Source organism: Barbus barbus, assembly GCF_936440315.1.
Source record: "Barbus barbus genome assembly, chromosome: 9".
Lineage (NCBI taxonomy): Eukaryota > Metazoa > Chordata > Actinopteri > Cypriniformes > Cyprinidae > Barbus > Barbus barbus.
The window spans coordinates 16,604,608-16,618,489 of NC_136737.1; positions in this window are offsets into that span (position 1 = coordinate 16,604,608).

The window sequence follows — 13,882 nt, forward strand, 5'->3', positions numbered from 1 at the left end:
TCACTAAAAAGAATTGACTTACATTCAGGATTTAGTAATGGTGTTGCAGTCACTGAATAAGTAGTGCAGGAAACTATCGAAGTACGATATTCATTCTTTGTCGGCAGAAGAATGTATCCGTGAGAGCCGTTAACGGAACCAAGTGAGTTTTAGTAGGTCCTCGAAAGAGATGTTTGACTTCGAGCCAACTAAAGGGTAGGATATCAACAAGTGTGGACTCGAAAATAATAGTTTGCATACCTACAACATCCAGAACCATCAAATCCAACCCCAAGGAAAAGAGGTCTTCTAGCAGCCAATAATATCCATAAACTGAAACATACAGCAAATGGTTACGATTAAAGTGTTTCCTCTTTGTTTATACTGATTATTAAATATCTTAATGTTGTACCACATTTTTTGGAAACAGATGTGCTTGTGTGTATAGTCTGAGGACGTTCAACAAAGTTCTGCTAGACCCCTTCTGTTGAAAATTAACCAGCACTGCGGCCCTAATCGTAAAGAAGAAGACAATCGCGGTGGTTAGCGTGAAAGATTACACATCAATCTCTGGTGTGATGTTACAAGACCCCTTCAAACCAGCTCCACCACTCCAAATCTTCATCTCCATCATCATCCTTCGTATATCCAACCACATCTTGAGAGAAATCATAACTATTTTACAAAGAGGCGATTTTATGAAAAAGTACGCAAGACGGTTCAGCTGAGGAAGTAGCCAGGTTATGCGAAAATGTACAACCGTACCAATTCGCCAAAGCGAAAAATAGTTACGAATTGCCACGAGAGTGTGTTGGTATCTCATACAGCTTCATCTCACGTTGCAGAATCACCGTATGCATACTTACGTTTTAGATACAATCTAAAAAAAAAAACTAAAAAAAATAAAAATAAAACCTTGTGCCTCTAATACATTTCCTGAAGAAAACTTCACGTTGTATTGGTACCAGCTCCATAACTAGTTCCACGGAGCTTCTGTATTTGAGCTGTGAATGACTTTGTTTGCTTTTCGGTTCTTACTCTGAACTTTTTTCCTTGTTTTTTCTGTGTGTAGTGACATTGCCCCTTTCTCTTGGAGCCATTAGTGTCCACCTCCATTGACTCAATTACTAAAAGCAAGATGTGCATTTCCTATGCAACGAGAAATGAGAGAAAAAAAGAAACCGAAATAAAAGACGCTAATGCTGTACACCTCCGTGTCTGGCTTCATTCCTTCGCAGGTTCCAACCCATCGCCATCCAAACCGCCTCGCATCTCTTTATACGAGGCGTCCAGAATGAGTTACTGATGTGGATGGTTTGATGAGTACAAAGTGTGCAGTGTGTTGGGAGGCTTTAAGAGATGTTGTGTGTAATCCAGGCACTTTGTGGTTAGTTTGCTGATGCCAGCTGTCTGAGCGCAGATGGAGGCCTTGGCCGCACTGCCGGCGTTCTCTCTCATATGCCGGTGTCTCGTGTTCATGCCTCGTTTGATGTTGAAGTGCCCCGTGGCCTGCTCTCTGAGAGCTGGTTACGGCTCGAGGAAGTGGAATGAAAGCACGCTCAGCACACGAGCTCATCGATACCTTGAGAACAAAATAACATACAACATTACGTTTCTGTCAGGTTTTAATCAGGAAGTTATGTAAACGTTTAGTCTGAGAGCATTTAACGCAAATGAACTCTCGCAAAGAGGTGATTCAAATGGGAGTGCTGCAAAACAAGCTGCCATTATGCTACCGTGGCCTAAATGGTCGCAAGTGTTTATATGTTGTTCCGAGAGAATATCTGTTATATCTGCATCAGTGGAATCATAGTAACAGCATCAACAAAGTCATGGGACAACAAGGTAAAGGTGACCATTTAAAAAAAAAATTATAAATCTAATTCATTACTATATTGCAAATACTACTTTAATATAAATTTACAACTATATATCATTTCAACTACTATTATTTATTATTTATTTGCAAATATTTTTCCAAAACATTTTTTGTACTTGAAATAAAGCTGAAATAAAGTCACAATTACAATTACAGAAAGAAGCATTACAATTACTACAATTAAAATAAATAAGGCAAATAGAAATATAAAAAAACAACTAATAAAAATGACAAAAGCACATAAAAATGACTAAAGCTTAACTAAAATGAAAATGAAAACTAAAGCTAATTTAAAATATTATAACTATAATACTATAGTAGTATATAAATAATAATATAAATAATACTATTAAGACATCAAATATTTTTTTTTATAATTTGACTAAACATATTTTCATTAAAACTGACAAAAAAAAGAAAAATGAGTAAAAAACAATCCAAGATACTAAAAACAATGCACTAAATTATGGTTTAAAAAGGGGGGGTATATATATATATATATAATATATTAATAAAATATGAGTTTGATCATTTTGCATATTGTCAACGAAAATATTACTTTCACTGACTACAATTCTGTCCATTTAAGAGTAAAACTGGCTAAAATTAATGACATGGTAAAATGTTCACTAAATGTAAAGGACATATTCATATAAAACTATGACAACATCAATAAATTATATAAAACATAAACACCGCACATACATTACAGATGTGGTTGGAATCAGGATGGAAAAATGTCTAAATTGGATATGAAGAAGATTGAAGAAGACTTGTGTTATTCTGGTTTCAACATGGCTCAGATACCATCTTTATATAATTTTTGTCTTCTTGTTTTATTGTCCACCAGGCAAAAACCTGCAAGTCAGATCGCTTAGAAATGTAACACAACACTTCTAAACTTATTTCATTTGAGGTATTTGTAGTACGAATGGATTACCAGTTATGCGACACTAATATTTAATGAGCAATAGTAACAGTGATGCTATCCTTAGCAAACACCACTAATAGCCAACATTGTATTTTACAGCATACATATGTTTTGAAAACACACTATATGTAAGAAGAAAACGTAATGGCACCCAAAGAAAGAATTCCCGCTCTTTTACAGCACAGTTGACACATGACTGACGTGAACTGACTTTCATTTGCAGTCACAAGCGCCTTAATCAATGCAGGTTTGTGATGCCGTCACCCTGGCAGAGCTGCTGACCGTACCTCTACCGCTCGCTCACTTTCCCTGAGAAGTGGTGTGACAGTGAACTTGGATTCCCTCAGGGGAACGGTGCAAGCGAAGGATTGGGTTACAGGGCGAGAGACAATCCCGAGACGAAACCGCAAGAGGCCCCGTGAATAATGCACAAGCAACACGGGGCTTCGGGTTTCCTCGCCGGGATCGGCCCGTCGTGCGAAATGCGCACACACCTGATCCATGAGGGGCAAAAGGTCAGGAGGTCAAGGCCTTCAATGCGAAAGACACTGCAACAGGAACACCTCAGGTGAACAGACATGTACGTAATCACTTTCTAGTATGCATCTTGTATTACCCTCTGACAGGCCAGACAGACGCCTCAACTGTGAGTGACAGTGCTACACTAACCACAGTTTAACCATGGTATTTATAGTAAAACAGTAGTTATACAAATGGTAATACACCAAAAAAACATGGTTACTACACTTTTACTATAATAAAACCATGGTTCATTTCCATAAGGGTGACATTTCTAATGTTTTTATTTCTGAATTAAAAGTCTGTTTTTACTATGGTGAATGTAAGTGATGAATTATGACATATAACTGTCGTACTATAAATTACATGCGTGTGTTTTCAATTCAAACACTCACGTGGTGCATTATGGGATTGAATGCGGCGTGGGGAAAGTGTTGAGAGCGGCAAAAAGGTTGGTCATTCCTTGACTTTATGTAAATTGAGCGAAAAATGCTGTGCGACAACCAATCCCCGTTAAAAGAAGTGGAAGAAACGCAAACAAGGTATAACATAGTTTTCATAGGCATGCTCTGCCCTAAATTTGAGCGCACTTAGCGCAGATTTGACGCTGTAGTGGAAACGCACCATTAGCAACTCAAGGAATTATTCATTCACACGATTCGTTCAAAACACCGACCCTTAAGAAACAAAACAAGTAGCTGCCTATATGAGCAAGTCATAGTTCAACTACCAATTTGTTCAAAATGCCTATTCAGTGAGAAACGACACATTCAGTAGGTTTACATGGACAACAATATTCCTTATTAAGAATCTACCATGTAAACAGAGATTTTTGATTACCTTAATCTGGCTAACGTCATAATCGAAGTAAACACAAATCGAATTAAGACGTGGAGTATTCCTATTTTAGTCGCATTATTGAAGTGCAGTATAGACATGTACACACCTTAATCAAACTATTACCGTCATGTAACGTTAGGGCTCTTTGCCGCATTTTCAACAACGCCATCGTCTGTTTGCACATATAGCATGACAAATAATTAACTGCACTTGAAGTTTTCAGTAAATTAAAAATGAAACTGTAAATGGCATCATAATGAAGACAAACTATATGTTTATATGTGAAATTTTGGAGGGGACGTCAGATGGCGTTGCATGGGGACGTAATGACGTGTGCCATTAATCGATCTATGTACTATAACATGTAAAACAGGAACATGAAAGGATTATTCTAAAAGCCACTCATGTAAACACCTTAATCATAATATTGTCTTATTTAAAATAAGGTAAATAATTAGATTACTGATGTCCATGTAAACGTAGTCCGGGGCTGTGTAATGAGTGACTAATTAGATTATTCATAAATCAATTCGTTCAAATCCACTGATTTATTCAGCAAAGAAACAAGTTGGACATCTTTATGAGTGAGTCATTGATTCATTCACTCAACCGATTCATTCAAAAGCAATGAACTAAACACCATTACTTTGTGTTTTGATTGGAGATATAAACATTAGATTATCTCTAAATGGAATTTGGTAAGCATTATATATAATGTAGTAATATTAGTTTGTGAATTAAAATTATTATAAAGTAATACAAACTGTTGGTTGGTGTCGCTAGGTCTATAATGATCAAAAACCAATCAATTAAGCAGGTCAATAAATTAAGCAGGTAAGAAGATATTTTTTATATTATTTTTTAAATGAATTTAATTTTGTAATGTCAAAATAAAATAAATATGAACAAATAAATAATACTATATATATATATATATATATATATATAAAGCATATTACTGTGTATGGCTGTAAGCAAACAGCTTCAGCCACCAGAAACCAGAATTTTACCTGGAAAATGGTTAAGTCTGGTCATGTCAATACAGACACAGTGGACAAACTTTATGAATGCATCGACTACGATTCCTTTCCTCTCTCTCCTCGTCCTCTCATATTTTGCAGGGGTGTGCAGCCCAGCGCCTCATTAAAACCATAGATCATAAATTGAACACTGACTTATAGGGGCTAATCTGGGATTTAGAAGCCATTCAGTGAAAAAAGATAATTAATTTCACTCACATTCGCCGACCACATACTGGGTGAAGAGCTTAGTGAAGATGCACATGAACTAGAGCAAGTCTTTAGAAAGTTCTAGGTAATCCCGTGCAAAATGACTTTGGGAACGGTGTTGTTGACATGGCTGACTGCGGCCTCCGAGCAGGACCGCTTCACACACATTACTGCCGTGAATGAACTGAATGCAGCGTAAAAAAGAGGCATATTGAAAAAATAACAATCCACTGCCCCGTGCTAAGCTGAAACTATATCCGTAACAATCATGAACAAGCAGCAAGGTTTTCAGTGAGCACGCTGGTAGGGAAAAAACAACACTGATTATAACATTCATAACAACAATAAACTAAATGTGATGGAACAGGGCAAAACATGTAATTTTGCAACAATGCGAAACCATACAGTCATAAAAAATGTTATGGCACTATATTCTTAAAGAATAGGAGCCAATAAGACATATTTCTTTAGTTTATTTAAACACTCCTCAGTTTAGTTAAATTACAAGCATCATAGTAGTTATCTGTTATCAGAAAACTTTGTTTTCTTATTGTCTTGTTCCATTAGCAGATGTTTTCTTGTTTTAATGCGCATCCTAGCCAGGCATGATGTAACGAGATCCAATGATATTTTAAGTAGTTTGTTTCTCCACAATGAAGGTGAAACGACAGAGTCACAGCCAATCAGAACATATTTGGGGAATTTTGGACCAATGAGGTTGCAGTGTGGGTGGGGCTACACACCTCAGCGCAGCATTAGAAACAGGTCAACAAAATGTTTTGTGGCTCATTTTAGTCACGGCTGCTTAGAAAAATTTAACATTTCTGGTAAAAAAAAAAAAAATCTTTTGTTTATTGAACCTTTAGACAAAATATTAAAAAAAATGTGCATATGTGTATTTTGTATCATATTTGATGCATCAGGCTTTTATACCTCATGTAGTAAGATATGAGAAATATAGCTCAAAAGCCAAGAAGAAAAAACACAATTTTATTCAAAGGCCCAAACTGAAACACACACACACACACAGAGAGAGACAGACTTATTCTCAGAGTAAAAAAAATCTCTCAGTTTGTAATGAAAATCAATGAGATCTTTATAAGGCTACTTACATAAAATACATAAAAATAGCAGTTGTCACTCCAATAATAGGCTACTGTATTTCTTAGTAAGATGAAAGAAGATGTTAAGTTAAGAGAAACCTCAGATAGATAAGAATATATCATTTTGTCTCTTCATTATTTACCATTCATTTTACTGTATTATTTTATTGCTTACTTTTAAAAAAGCACCGTGGCTTACAATTACATCAGTTTTGAAGGATAAAAGTATTAAGAAAAATATAAATTTTACTAAAGTGCACAATTATTTCAGGCAAAAATGTAAACTGAAAATGACAGTGTACGTTTAGAACTTAAAAATGTTGTCATTGGGTGTGGCATCAAAATCTGGTCTCTGTTTAGTATTGATGACACAAATATTTCTCTCTCGAATGATCCGATAGAACGAGTGATAACTGGAGTTCTGATTGCGCACATAATCAGAAAAGAAGAACACTTGCTGCTTGCGTTTCCACAAACCTTGAGCGTGAACTCCAGGGTGTCGTCATCCTGAAATCCAAAGCAGCTGTCGCCTCATGACTGGATGAGCAGTTTTTAGCGATAGCGACTTGTTCAAACAAGTGTATTTTTCTCACAGACAGAAGATGGAGATTATTAAAAATGGCCAGATTCGGGGCGACCTGAAGTTTAAATAAATAGGCCTACGTCAGAAAAGTCTGAGGTTTGGCAAAAACACAAACCCGAAGGGAGACAAAAGCAGTCAAAGCTTATTTTTCCTCTTCCCATTTGTTTGTTTAAATTTCACTGTGGAGTTATATAAGATGGTTAAGTTCATTTCGGCCATGGGGAAGGTGGCGTCTAAAAAGTATTAATCACTGGCGGCAAAGCAACAATTACACCTGTGCCTTTTGTGTTCGCCACACAAATGAAAGCTCCTGTCCCAAGTCCGTACTGCGTGTCCGGGATTACCGTGGCTCGTTAATCAAAGGGCTCCCAGCAGGACAGGGCAGGCCTCTCCGTGGCAGAGAAAAGTTTGCCCTGGGTGATAGCAAGCCTATTATCATATTATCGCCTCAGGCACTGCTATTAAACAAGAAATTGCAGACCAGGGTTTTTTTAAAAAGGGACATATTCATGTAGAGATCAGTGGAACAGCTTGTAGCCACTTCAGGCCTCTCTTGTCCACAATTTCCTATGTTTTGTCTATTCCTCCTTTGCTTTGCCGTCACTTAGTTCAAGCGTTTTTTATTTATTTTTTTGCTGCGTGGCTTTCTTTGATTTTCTTGAACTCTCATCGTCTGTGTCTTTGGCTCGTGTCAGTTCTGTCAATTGGAAGAATTAGATGTGCTGTCTGGCATAACAGCGGGTCAGCGCTCTGGCCAAATCCTAAAATAAAAGAGCACTTCTGCCATTACAGCCTCTCCAACTGTCTCATATCAAAGTTAAAAAGTGGTAAACTCTCAGCAGAAAGTGCGCAATAGTCAACTGAATTTCCTTACAAACGTAACATTTAATTCATTAATATATACCCTACAAAACCATCAAAAACAAAGAAAAGAGTCATTAGCACATTTAGCAGTGTTGGGAATGTTTCTTTGGAAATGTAATAGGTTACAGATTACAAGTTACCCTATTCAAAATGTAACAAGTAAAGTAACTGATTCCATTTTAGTACTTTTTTCTAATGAATATTTTCAATAGCTATTCATTTTCAAACATTTAAACCAGGCAGCGTTAACCAGTACTCAACAATTCTGTCAGACTTTTCAAAATCCTCGTTCACTTGAATTAAGATTATACTGATTGACTGAAAATCTGACTTTAGCATGCATTTTTACTTTGAGATCATTCTGATTTTTACATTTCCAGCACTGGAATGCATTTTTATTACTTGTCATGGTGAAAACTCTCATGGATGTAACCTAAAGCTTTTAGCAGCATTGTGGATTGATGTACTGTAATTGGGAGGCGTGCTGCACTGCAAATTCAAACAAGAGAACCAATCAAAAGCATCAGAATAGCATTACTTTACTAAACGGCCTTTACATGGCAGGAGGCAATGCGCACATCAAAAACATGCAAAGCAAATTAATATTATTCAACATATCCTAGGTTTTTGCAGAGAATATCTGGATGTAACTCCCTTTGTAATCGTTAACTTTTTCATAAGTAACTGTAATTTAATTAACATTTTTTCTTAGTAACTGTAACTGATTACAGTTACATTTATATTGTAATTGTTTGGGAATCACATTGGTTGTGCTGTATGTTTTTGATTTACTACATAGAATTGATTCATTAGAGTTATTCGTACAGGAACTGGACTACTCTGAATGCCATAATAAATACGCTAAAATTGGAAGAGTAGAATGCTGATATGTAGTTTCGAATTTAACGTGTCAGGGAGTAGTACGGAAATCGTTCATACAAACTTTTATCACACTTAGATCTCAAATAATAACACTTCAAATTCTGACATTTTCATATCTGCTAAGTAGCTTTGAAATTAGTGCTTTGTTTATTTTAGATATTATAATGACTAGCGAACTGTTTTATCGCTTAACTGAGGATTTGCCGCAATGCAACTAAAGTAGTTTCCTTTATTTACTTCTGAAAAGCACATCTATATTTAATCCAAACAGTGATTTATATTGTATGTGGCCCATCACATGCTACCATATCCCTTTGCCAAATGGCTGGCTTTTGGATTTCGCAGTCCCTCATTGGATAAATTACCCGGTTTCTGGTCAGTGTATCACACATTACTTGAATAATACCCCTCAGAGTCCAGTATTGAGTCCAGCCCACTAATGTGATACATGAATAGGCATGGAGGCATCCACACCTCCCCTGGCCACGGCTAAAGCAGAGGTAACAAAGCCCAGGGTGATGGAGGGCCCGAACCACGCCTGGCCCCATAACGAGTGGGTAATTAGTGAGCGGGATTACAGCCCTGCCGTCCACCGAGAAATTAGCATTAATCAAAGAGTTGGTCAGGAGGAGAGAAGCATTGGTCACACCGGGCTCTGATGGTCCTGCTGGACGCTGAATGGCAATGAGTCGCCTAAGGCACGGACGCAGCACGAGACCCTTTAATTGCCACCAGTGTTTTAGAACCGGGGCGACAATCAATGGCTTCCCATTGCTTAATGGCGCTTGGATGGGGAGAGAGGGGAAAGTGTGAATGCTGGCAGGTGCTGAGGCCCAGAGAACGGACTTCGGGGAAACATGATCTCACTCAGTTCTCCATGTGCTGTGCGTTTGGTGAATAATGCGGCCGGTTATTTGCGTGAGGTTTATATTTGAGGCATGACCTCGGCTGGAACCTTTCGGTGATTATTATTCTATCTCATGCTCGCTTTTGGCACGTAACAAAATACATCTGTAAGTCGACATTCCGAAAAGTTCCTTCGAAGTATCCTTATGTAAACCCATTGGTGGTAATCCGTGAGGCGATTTCCAGCCAGTGGCCACTGAGTTTTTAAATAAATGTTGCAACGTTTTAGCAGCTGTATTATGAATCAACACAGCAATTAAGGCTTTGTCGCAAACTATTAAAGGTGAGGTTGCATTAAGCGATATTAATGGGCAAAAGGTCCATTGTTTATTTTTCAATGGCATAGCGATGCATGAAGCACAGCTACGGGTGACAAAAATGTAGGATATGTTATTTCCTATAGTTGCTTTTTAGTAATTTCCTTGCTGTTTAATTGAACTGTGCTGCCTGGGCTGAAAATGTGTGGCACACTAGACATCTTCTGTGTTTACTTCCAACAGAATCCCTCAAAAACCTCACACCAGCATGAGCCGCCGCGGTCCAGAGTTTGGCGGTTTGTGTATGTGTGTTTCCCTTGGATGACCCACAGAACGCCAATTTCACCGAGGCGCTGTATATTTACGCATGCTTTTAAAACCCCAACCCAGCTGGCCAGTAATTATGTCCGCTTTGGGTGATATTCCAGCGAGAAGGGATCCCTGCTGTGGTCAGTCTGGATCCAACCTGAATCCAGTCCACTGTAAACACAGCAGAAGAGCACAAGACATCCGTCTATCTGAATGTCTACTCCCTTATGCCACCAATCTTCAAAAATAACATGCTTAAAATGCCAGAAATTGGTCTCTTGAGAGACCACAGAGGTCTCTGTAGACCACAAAGTCAAGGTTTGGCAAGTTATCATGATACTGTTAGCCATGTTACTATTAATCAGTTGTGAGAAGCATCTTTCTCCATTCAGAAGTTATATAGCTGAGCATCTCCTATTGAGATGAATAGGAAAGCTAATAGATAGCTTTTCTCAGATAGCTTTCTCCAGTAGCTACTATAGACCGCTTTGATGCATTTGTTTATTTTTATTTTTTAATAAATCCTGTCAGAAAACTAGCAAATCAGAAACATTCTCTGTCTGTCAATCATTTTGTGTGCTGATATCAGGTCAGCTGTGTTTAGAGGGGTTTCGTCGAGAAATGGTACGTGTGAGGTTGAAGTTAGCAAAATAGCTAACGTGCTAACAGCACTTGTATTTTTATTTATTAGCCCTTTTTTTTTACTCTTCTCATGTTCTGATTTCACACTTCAATTTCAAACTATATAGAAAATGGTTACAACATCAAGTATTTACTTCAACATCAAACATTAAATTACTTAAATTGCCTGGATTTAGTCAGATTAGTGTTTGTTTACATGTAGCATTTGCATCAAGCCAAACTGACGTCTTTTTCAAAACAAAGGGTATAGATCACTTTATTATTATTTTATAATTCTTTACAAAAACCAAAATGATGTGTTCATAAAAATGTTTACAGAGCATTTTATTTATACTTTATATTCTGAACCGCAGCCTTATGCATTGCTAACGCGCAACAAGAAACAGGCCTTATTTTTACCTTCATGTATTATCATTCTACATATTCACAATAACTGCAGGTGATCTCGGCTGTCTGCTAAACTTCCTGGTCTCTCTTACTGCCTTTTTTGCAGTCTCACGGATCCCTCTCAGCGAACAAAACCTGAGACATTGCAGCGAAACCCCAAAACTCAGCACAGTCCACATCAGCAGTATCCAGAACAGGATCTTCCCATTTGAGGGAGCGATGCACAGCGGTGGAGGACACCAAGCAGGTGTGTGTGTGTGTGCGTGTCCCACCGGTCAGGCATCATTAACTCTCCCAGTGGCCTTGGCTCTTAACCCTCCCCCATGCCTGGGGCCGGGACTGTGACGGCACCCTGACAGCGGGTGCAGGGTGTCGGGGCCGAGCCCTCATGGTTTGTGTGTGCCGTTCACGCTCCACTGATGCACTGCGGCCTGACAAATGAGAGCCCTACCCATCTCTCCATATCTCGCCCCCATCCCACCGCCCGTTTGCATTCTTACCCCGATTGAGTTACGCCACCGATGAGCAGTCAATAGAGTCAGTGTTCGAGCTTTTGTGCAGTATCATTCCAGTTGGAGATAGTGGCAGCGTGTGTGAGCGTGCTTGTCGTATACCAAGTGCATCCTTTTTAGCCTGTCGGCTTTTGCCATTGTGCCCTTAATTGTTCAAATGGAAGATTTTGTTATATGAGGTGTCTCATATATTGGACTTGTCTTCCTCACAGTGCTCCATAAATCCCCTTTGGGTGACATATGACGGGACGCTGGAACAAAGCAGGACCGAGGCCAAGAGACCTCTTACTTTTGACATAATGTAGAAACACCGCCTCCTATAGGTCATATGAGAAACAGTTCTTTGTCTATTCAATATATTAAGATAGATAGATAGATGGATAGATGGATAGATAGACAGACAGATAGATAGACAGATAGATAGATCTTATTATATAGATTTTTATAAAATATACAAACATAATATATATATATATATATATGTATATATATATATATATATATAAATAAAGACATATTTGTTATGATAATTTATTTATTAATTTGTAATGATAATTTATACATAGTTAAATTTCCTAACCCTTAACCATAACTCAACCCTAAGCCTAAAAATATATATTTATAAAAAAAAAATTTTTTTTATAGAAATGGTCAAGTGAAAAACAGAACTTCAGATGTAAAAAAATATGTATGTATAGAATATATGTATAGAACACATAAAACATTGTAATTTGTAATTGTATGTATAAAGATATGTAATTTATCTCTATATATATTTTTCATAAAATATCTAAAAGCATAAAAATATAAAATATTGTCATTTATAATGAAAATGTATACATCTATATGTCGTCTCCGGGGTGAGAGGCTGGCGCTCTAACAAGGTGGCTAAAGGTCACGACCTCTAGAGTCAGTTGCTAGAGCGCCACTTGAGGTCGTGAAGTGAGGTTTTACCTGCTGGCCTCTGCTACATATACACACACACACACACACACACACACACACACACGTGTACACACACACACACACACACGTTGGTTTTTGTGGTTTATGGGGACTCTCCATAGGCGTAATGGTTTTTATACTGAACAAACTGTGTGTGCTATTGCCCTACACCAACCCTACACCTAAACTTAGCCCTCACAGGAGGCTTTGTGCATTTTTAGATTTAAAAAAAAAAACACCATTTAGTATGTTTTTTAAGCCTTTTGAATTACGGGGACATAAGCAGTGTCCTCATAAACCACCTTCATATTGTAATACCTCTGTCATACCCATGTCATTATACTAATTTGTGTCCTCATAAACCACATAAACATGCACACACACACACACACACATATACATATATATATATAGGAATATATATATTCCTAATTCTCCCTTGTAATAAAAAATATATTTATATAAACATTTTATACAAACATTTTTATATAAAACAAATATGTATATATATATATATATATATATATATATATATATATAATAGAATGGGTCAAGTGAAGAAAACTGACAAATTATATGTAATTAAATAAAAAATAAATAATTTTAAACATGAACATGAATGATTCTTCATATCTTGTGGTTTATATATTTTTCTTTTCTAAGCATTGTAATTCCCCTAGATTTACATAGAAAGGGAAAGAGGGAACTGAGCTATATTTAGAGACACATTTATTGGCTCTTTTGGGCCAATAATCAACCACCCTAGCAACCGCATAGCAACCCTCTGGCATCATGGCAGAGAGTTTTACACAAAAAAGTACCCCTGATTTTCTTCAGAGGAGACTAGTAGAAAACACTCTGCTTTTATCATCACCAAATGAAAGAATTGAACTCAATATCATCTTCTGAGCCTGAACTGGTTTATGAGTGGCCCCCAACTGTTTCCTGATAGCTGTGTTGGAGCCGCACGAACCTGCGTTTAACGCCTCTTCACCGGCCAAGCGATCTTCGCAATGAGCCTACTGTGATCCCTGGGACTCATTTCAGCGTTTATCTTATTAACAGGAGTCATTCACATCTTTTCAGCCTTACTCATTGTTTCTTGTCTGTTCATT